The 9,487-nt window shown below is 35.2% G+C and overlaps 1 long non-coding RNA gene across 1 annotated transcript; it reads right to left on the minus strand.

Annotated features, from left to right (window-relative positions):
* Positions 1 to 3,666: 3,666 nt before the first annotated feature.
* On the minus strand, positions 3,667 to 6,497 carry LOC114541388. Its single transcript, XR_003689262.1, has 4 exons — positions 6,329 to 6,497; positions 4,816 to 5,103; positions 4,289 to 4,486; positions 3,667 to 4,053 (listed from the first exon to the last, which is right to left on the minus strand). It is a non-coding gene; the product is annotated as an uncharacterized LOC114541388 (long non-coding RNA).
* Between the last annotated feature and the right edge of the window lie 2,990 nt (positions 6,498 to 9,487).

Here is a 9,487-nt window from a genome sequence, read left to right on the forward strand (position 1 = left end):
ATGTAGTGTTTATGGGCAGGGGTATTGTGTAGAGTGAAAACAAAATTTTAGTGTGAATCGGAAAAGATAGTTTTGTTTAATATAGTTTAGGTACTTTACACTATTAAATAGATGGTAATTCATGATACGATTAACTATTGTTCTATAATCACTTAAACTTGCGGTTTGTTGTATTTTGATGAAATGTGCAATCATCAATAAGTAGAAATTAATCTAGCAGAAACATCTGTTCACGTGTCAGCATACAGTCGGTGACTTCTATCCACCAGTCATTATCATAGATCGTACACCATGCGTCCGGAGTGGCACATTTAAATACTCGATTGGTTTTTTGACGTTCATATGGTAACCGTATTTCTTGTGTCGCATAGGTGTTTTGTTTGAATAAACACGAAACACTTTACTTTTCCCTTCGAAGTTATGATTGCGTTTTGTGCGGAATCCAACTTTGAAACATGAGGAAGAAACGTTTTGTTAACAGTGTCTTTAGATTTATTTCATCCTCTATCAGAAACTCAGTCACCCACATTAGCTTTTCAGATATTTGCCTTTCAGTGTCGAAGTCATTCCGAGTCTCCGATAACGTTAAGAGTACAGTTTTAATGGCAAGCCTTTGAGAGTCTGCACACGTTCCATCATCACCCAAAGGTTATGTATAACTGAACCGCGCGAGTATAGGCTAACATTTTTTTATTCCCAACTCGATCTGTGTTTTCTCGGGCAATTTTTGTTCGATGTGTGATATTTATTAGCAAGCTACTCTTTGTTTGGAGGGGAACATGTTCAGGTTCGTCCTGTCATTAAAACCTATTACCAGTAATGTATGCATAAACGCGTTTAGACAAAGTCATCAACTGACAATGTGTGTAAACAAATGCCTGTGCGCACATCATCGCACGTGGGAGTAGCGCACACCGTAGCGCTCACAAATTACCTTTTGTGAACAATATGTTTGATACGAGAAGGATCTTCTCGCAAACCTGAACATTCCCTCCATCAATTTGGAGTGTTTTGGATGCCCAAAAGCGCAAATACTGATAAAAAATCTAGTATGGCTGGAGACCTGCGGGAAGCATTTGGCAGCGACGCATATCAACATTGTCCTAACTCCTATTAAAGTAGAAGCGTACGGTTATGGCTGGAAAGAGACAAATGTAATAACAAACAAAACCGCCGTTTAAGAAAAAACAAACACTCAACAATTGCGTATAAGGGCGGGCACTACGAGAAGGATCTCCTCGCAAACCTGAACATTCCCTCCATCAATTTGGAGTGTTTTGGATGCCGAAAGCGCAAATACTGATAAAAAATCTAGTATGGCTGGAGACCTGCGGGAAGCATTTGGCAGCGACGCATATCAACATTGTCCTAACTCCTAAAGTTGAAGTAGAAGTGTACGGTTATGGCTGGAAAGAGACAAATGTAATAACAAACAAAACCGCCGTTAAAAAACAAACACTCAACAATTGCGTATAAGGGCGGGCACTACGAGAAGGATCTCCTCGCAAACCTGAACATTTCCTCCATCAATTTGGAGTGTTTTGGATGCCGAAAGCGCAAATACTGATAAAAAATCTAGTATGGCTGGAGACCTGTGGGAAGCATTTGGCAGCCGACGCATATCAACATTGTCCTAAAGTTGAAGTAGAAGCGTACGGGTTATGGCTGGAGAGACAAATGTAATCACAAGCAAAAATAAAAAACCTGTTCCCTTCAGATTATTTAGGAAATGAACTCTTAAAATGAACAAACAGTCCTAGTAGGATTGAAAGAAACATTCTCATAATATCATGTAATAAAATAAACAGTCCTAATGCTATGGAGAGAAACATACTATGAAAATGTTGACATACTAAACGTGTATTACCTGACAAATAAAATATTTTTCTCGCAAATCCTTACTGTGTACTTAATTACGGTTCAATAACCTCACACTCTCACCCTGCGTGGAGACCACGCATAACTTCGGGAAAATCAGCCTCTGAATACTAATTACCCTTCAGTTCTACCCTTTGAATACTAATTACCCGTTCTATACTTTGAATACTAATTACTTCCGTTATTGTATGGGGGGTTACCTACTCCCCCCTTCTAGTTCAAATAACATGAATTTTAATCCTTCAGATATCTTTGCAATCCTAAGCGTAGTTCATGTCATTTTCAAATGTACATGTTAGAAATGCAACTCGGAACATTATGACAAAGTTATTTCGTTAAAGTCAGCATCGGGAAGGATTTCAAGGTTATCGAAATGGCCTCTGTAATGGCTTCCATTCTAGTTCAAGTAACATGAATTTTAATCCTTTAGATATCTTTGCAATCCAAAGCGTAGTTCATGTCAATTTCAAAATGTACATGTGAGAAATGCAACTGGGAGCACTATGAGACATTTATTTCGTTTAAAAGTCAAACATCCGCGCAGGATTTCAAGGTTATCGAAATGGCCTCTGTAATGGCTTCCCTTCTAGTTCAAATAACATGAATTTTAATCCTTCATATATCTTTGCAATCCTAAGCGTAGTTCATGTCATTTTCAAATGTACATGTTAGAAATGCAACTCGGAACATTATGACAAAGTTATTTCGTTTAAAAGTCAAGCATCGGCGAAGGATTTCAAGGTTATCGAAATGGCCTCTGTAATGGCTTCCTTACTAGTTCAAATAACATGAATTTTAATCCGTCAGATATCTTTGCAATCCTAAGCATAGTTTATGTCATTTTCAAATGTACATGTTAGAAATGCAACTGGGAACATTATGAAACAGTTATTTCGTTTAAAAATCAAACATCCGCGAAGGATTTCAAGGTTATCGAAATGGCCTCTGTACCCAGCTAACACACAACGTAATCCCAACGTTAGCGGAAGGTTGCGGGAACGTCAGGTCAGACCTAACTAAACCACGACATTCCCACGACGTTGTTTTCCCGTCGCGATATTACTATACGTGTTAATAACGTTGTAGCGACGTAGAACTTGGACGTGTGACACAGGTATTTATTTAACGTTTGTGCAACGTCCTTTGTTAACGTCGAGACGACGTCAAAGCAAAACGTATTCATAAACCTTCAAATAACGTAGATACAACGTTGCCATTTTCGAATATATATATATAATATATTATATATATATATATATCATAGTGACACGTGATATCTGTTTGAACTTTGAACGCGTGTTCGTCTTTGATCGTCTCTTCCCGCTGTAAAATTTTTACTGTTTGAAGCGTGTTCTGTCGTTCTGTCTTGGCTACACTGTTATTTTTAGGGAGTTATTTTAACACCAAAAAAGGGGTCAAAAAAAAAGGTTCAAAATGAGTAGCTTTTTGGAGTAACAAATAACTCCACTTCTGGTGTTATAATTTAACACCGCTTTTGGAGTTAATTTAACTCCAATTCTGAACTTAAAACATAACTCCATTTTTGGAGTTAAACACATTTAACACCGTTTTAGGTGTTAGGCCGGTTTGCTACTATATAGGTAAATTACTTCGATCGAAGGAAATTTTTCGCTTGATTTTCTTTTCAATTGTGATCTATCCAGTAAATCTGCCTCGGTTTAATTTCACAATTGAAAAGATAAATAAATTGAGCGAAATATTCCGTTCCATCGAAGATTTCTACCTATAATACCGATCGAGTCAACAAACAATGCAGCACAAATATCGTTATTATATTATTATAATATTGAATACATGAGATCAATTACATTTCTGTTTGAGTACAGCAAGTCAACTACGCATTAAAGGAATTGCTTCTATAGTATAGCTCTTTAATACTTTTTATTTACACTTTAACACACATGCACATTTGCAAAAAATTTAGAAAATGTTTTTAAGTGGAGTACCATGCATGCCTAAAACATAATGGTATAGTCATTAAGACACTGGTTGTTCAGTTCTACTAGAGTTCTACTAAGCTAAGACTCACTCTACCAAGATGATGACCTGGCTGTATAAGCAATACTGATCCACGTTTCTTCTTTTACAATTTTCCTCGTAGTAAAATTTTCGGAGGTTTCCTGTTGTGCCAATTGCACGAAACGAGTCTTCAATCTACGAACAAATAGAAAAATTGCATGTATATGAGTGTAAATTCGAGTAGTGTGCTTTGTATGCATATAACAGAGCACATTGTTCAACAGACCTTCAAAATCTATATGTTCTATGTGATCCACAATGCAAACATACTCAAACAAATAAGCAGAAACATGTGAGTATAAGGAAGGAATAATTTCAAGTAACTTAGGCTTAGCTAATATAAAAAGAATAGGAAAAAAATTCCACATACCTAGATTTACTGCATCATGGTAAGTTGCTTCGTCCATTGAGAATTGAACAGTTATTTTGGGGTTGTTTTCAACATCGTTTCGCTAGGTTAGGGCCTGGTTAGGGCTTTCTTGTATTGAAATTTGTGTTTGAGTTTCCCATTGGCATTGCTTCTTCTACCCTCTACCGGGCATTGTGGACTTCTGTCCTTCTACTGCTTCTAAAGATACGAATTCGAATTGTTATAGACTATTAAAATATCCCAGGAACTTTAAGGTAAATATCGGAGGCTCGCGATATCATGTATTCATGCTGATCAGAAACAAAAAAATACTTCGCCGTCAGTTTTGCGACTGAAAAACTCTTTTGGCAACAGCCCCACAGAAAAAATAAATCGACCAGCATCAAAAATTATAGAAACAACTATTTGAAAAACATTTTAGAATCAAACTATAAGAATCTTGCAATAAATTTGTCTGTTTTTGCAGGCCAAGTTAACACAATAAAAAGGCGGGAAGACTAAATGCAAGAAAAACTTCAAATATTTACCTTAAAATAGCTCGCACTAGTCGCCAAATCCAGCTTTTCGCATCCAAAATCGCAAGTCCTCTACTAAGTTTACAATTTTCGAATGAAAAGTACCGAGAAAGAGAACTTTTTACGGAGCAAGCGAGGGCTTCGTGTGTACTTTGCAAATATTTCGCCAAGAAAGACCCGGCCACTGAGCTGTATAAAGACCTGAAGTCTTAGCATAGGTGTCCCTGGCAATTCAACCCACATCATGAGGTTTTCTTTTTCTTGATTAGTTGACTCAGTTTGTCTTGATTTTAAAATCAACTGTCAAAATTTAAAATGAAAGTTAATGTTAGGATACTATCAGTAATGTTTTTTGCTTTATTAATTTATGAACATATTCTGTGGTACCTAACAAACACTTATTTCTTCAGTTTAATTAATCTATGATTTGATGTTGTTGGTGATTTTGTATAAATGTTATTGAGGTCTCCAAGTGGGACAATGGAAAAGACATATAAATTAATTATTTTTCATACATGAAAATTTAACTTTCATGAGCCCTCAAGAATATTAATTCAAAAGGTCAAATTTTTTAAAATTGATTTCTGATTAAAACCTGCCTTGCAATACATATTGTGTATAATTATAGCTCTAAATTATCTGCACAGTTTAATGCTTGATTCACATGATCTGCACTGTTCAATGCATGGTTCTTTGACAGATAATATTAACAAAATAGTTTTTTCAAAAAATTGTATTTATAGCCTTATGAATATATATAGCTTCATAATCATATATAACATGTTTAAGGGTCAGTTTTGAGAGATGTATTACTTAAAATTTTGTAGCATAAAAGACCACATTTGATATGGAAGACTGCAAATCACCAAGCTTTTAAATGCCACTTAACTCTCACATATATATGTTATCCAAAAATGCACCAATCAAATGTTTATAGCACTTCTTGGTTGTGTAAATAGCTAATGTGCATTTGAGCATTACACTCAAATATTGACCACCTTTCAGACAATTATTAAAAAGAACCAGGAATGGATATTACAATGTCCCATATTACCTGGTTATTTTAAGGTGATCCTGAATATAAAAATAAAGAAGATTCATTGCAAAATAATTAACAAAAAACAGGAAAATTTTATTATTTGATTTATTATAAACTGAAATAAACAAGCATGCTTGGATTTCTTGCACATAAAGAGGTTAAAAATAGTTTTATTGAATAATTCATGAATAAATCATGTTTTAAAGTACCAAAAATATAAACCTGGGGAATTCGCATTTCCATAAATATATCAAATGAGCTCTTTTATATAGTTTGTTTGAAAATTTGATTTCGAAAAAACTTCAATTAAGGCCTTCCAGGCTAGAACTACAAGACCGTAAGTTATGATATTTTTAATGCGCTGAATACCTTATAATAATGCGCTATACGATGTATAACGATCGGTTGTCAATGCTTTACTCCAGCCGATCGACCATGTATTTCGCTATTTAATGATTGATTCTATGACATTTATCGTTATAAAACCAGAACTATCCGAGGCAATCTTTTCATCACGTATTCTGATGTAGTAAATGATTTCAATACAAGATTTTGTTCAATTTCAATAAAAATTATCATTAACGCGATGTGCATCACCAATCTTCACTCCTTGTTTTCAAATCTCCATTATGAATATATAATGAGAGGAATTTAACTCCAAAATGGAGTTAATTTCTTAACCCCTCTAGATGGGATTATTTTTGCATACTAATCAACGTTCGAAGACCTCGTTACTCCACCGAGGAGTTAATATAACTCTAAAAGTGGTGTCAAAATAGCACCAAAATTTAACACCCCGAAAAATGAAATTTGGGGGTGTTAAAATAACTCCCTGAAAATAACAGTGTATTGCTGGAGTCATACGTATTATTTACAGAAGATTTTGTTACGGATATTGTCGCTTGATTTTAAGTAAGTATAATTATGTTACCTATATACAGAGAATACTAGATTTATAAGACTTATAAATATTTATACAAGACGATCAAATATACGTTATAGCTCTCACTAATATCATATATTTAATATTGCGAAAGTATAGCGATTTTAGAGGTTCTATCAAAGAACGTTTGTGTAGAATATAAGCCCAAAAGACGGGATTATATTCTTACTAGCTAGTAATTTAATGTGTATGAAAATATTTACATATATTGCGAGGAAAGATTTTTAGGCATGTTAATATTTGCATTCAAGATGGCCGCCATATGGTGGTTTTCATCATCCTTTATAAACAGTTATCGTTTCATTAAACGGCTTTATATAGAATAATTAAATCATAGTTTAAACTTTAATTGAAGATAAAAGAGATATTACACCTTTCCAAAAATACGGATGGGCATGTTTTAAGAAGGATTGAAATCGGTTGAGTTCAATCCATCAATAATTACGGTGGCCCATAGGGGCCATGCCATAAATATAAATATATGCCTTCAGAATTTTATATAATGCCTTCAGAATTTTATATGATACCTTCAGAATTTTATATGATGCCTTCAGAATTTTAGGTGATGTCTTCAGAATTCTATATGATGCCTTCAAAATTCTATCTGATGCCTTCAGAATTTTATATGATGCCTTCAGAATTTTATATGATGCCTTCAGAGTTTTATGTAAGGGCCTTCAGAATTTTATATGATTCCTTCAGAATTTTATATGATGCCTTCAGAATTTTTTAAGATGCCTTCAGAATTTTATGTAAGGGCCTTCGGAATTTTATGTATAGGCCTTCGGAATTTTATACGATGCCTTGTGAGTTTTTCGTGATGCCGTCGGAATTTTATATAATATGCGGAATACGAGTAAGGAGTGCGAATCTAGAGTATAGAGTAGAGCGAAGGATCAGAGTATTACAATATTTATGTAAGCAGTAAAAGCGCTAGGGGGGTGTGTTGTTTGCCCCGCATATCTTTTCATGTTACGTAAGTAGTGTAACACTGTTTTAACTTTTAAATACTTTTCTAGTCTTTCCCCCCAAAACATTTCTTTGACCCCCAATTGCCCCCCACTCATTTTAACCTGGCGCCGCCACTGTATGTAAGAACAAACAAGGGACGCTGCGAAAAGTGCAACCCAGGTCCTCCGGCAGGAATCGAACTATAGCTGAGGTGAGGTTAGGTATAGGGTTAGGGTTAGGTATGACGTTTGAGAAATTTTGAATTGACAAAATTCTGCTGATTTATAGGGACTAGGCAATGAATTTTGATGAATTTTGCATTAAAAAATACAATTGACATTTTTTAGCTTTATGCCCAAATCTAAAATTCTACAACTTTATTCTAACAATGCTACACGCTTTTTAAAAAACATATCTGTGCGAAAGCCTTCAAATATGATGGATTGCTTTAACAGAAAAAAGAATCCAGATTGCATCAGTTAAACTCTCCCATCAACCAAATTGATGTGAAATGTTCATGTAAATCTCATAACTCCAACCCCCTGATTGTTTACTCCGTACTTCCGTTTTTTTTAACCATACGAATTTTATTGTCTTGCGCATGCGCTCCGGCTCATGTCTTACACGATCCTCAAAACAATATCAAAAATGTAATTGAAGATTATTTCAATAGAGTTTACCAGTACACCCCAATTGTCGTTCTACTTGGCAAATATCATGGTGTGAAGATCCATATACGAACACTTAAGAGAAAATTGCGCGAGTACGGTTTAAAACGACGGGAAAACAATTACGATGAAGCAACAGTTCGCCAGCATATTGCCAGAGAGATGGAGGACTCTAGGAGACTTGGAGGCTATCCTTACATTTGGCATGCGTTGAGATTAAGGCACCATATGGAGTTATGAGATTTACATGAACATTTCACAACAATTTGGTTGATGGAAGAGTTTAACTGATGCAATCTGGATTCTTTTTTCTGTTAAAGCAATCCATCATATCTGAAGGCTTTCGCACAGATATGTTTTTTAAAAAGCGTGTAGCATTGTTAGAATAAAGTTGTAGAATTTTAGATTTGGGCATAAAGCTAAAAAATGTCAATTGTATTTTTTAATGCAAAATTCATCAAAATTCATGGCCTAGTCCCTATAAATCAGCAGAATTTTAATTATAATAACTTGTAGGTACACCACGTAAGTATTAAATACTGCAAAGCTTTCGGTCCGTTAACCCGGACCTTCATCAGTGCAATAAGTTATACAAGTTATTATAATTACTAAAGTCGCCATGCAATCATACAAGAAAATTATTACAGCAGAATTTTGTCAATTCAAAATTTCTCAAACGTCATACCTAAAACCCTATACCTAACCTCACCTCAGCTATAGTTCGATTCCTGCCGGAGGACCTGGGTTGCACTTTTCGCAGCGTCCCTTGTTTGTTCTTGCATACAGTGGCGGCGCCAGGTTAAAATGAGTGGGGGGCAATTGGGGGTCAAAGAAATGTTTTGGGGGGAAAGACTAGAAAAGTATTTAAAAGTTAAAACAGTATTACACTACTTACGTAACATGAAAAGATATGCGGGGCAAACAACACACCCCCCTAGCGCTGCCACTGCTTACATAAATATTGTAATACTCTGATCCTTCGCTCTACTCTATACTCTACATTCGCACTCCTTACTCGTATTCCGCATATTATATAAAATTCCGACGGCATCACGAAAAACTCCCAAGGCATCGTATAAAATT

Source organism: Dendronephthya gigantea, unplaced genomic scaffold (genome assembly GCF_004324835.1).
Source record: "Dendronephthya gigantea isolate DGI-Jeju-01 unplaced genomic scaffold, DenGig_1.0 000287F, whole genome shotgun sequence".
Classification (NCBI taxonomy): domain Eukaryota; kingdom Metazoa; phylum Cnidaria; class Anthozoa; order Malacalcyonacea; family Nephtheidae; genus Dendronephthya; species Dendronephthya gigantea.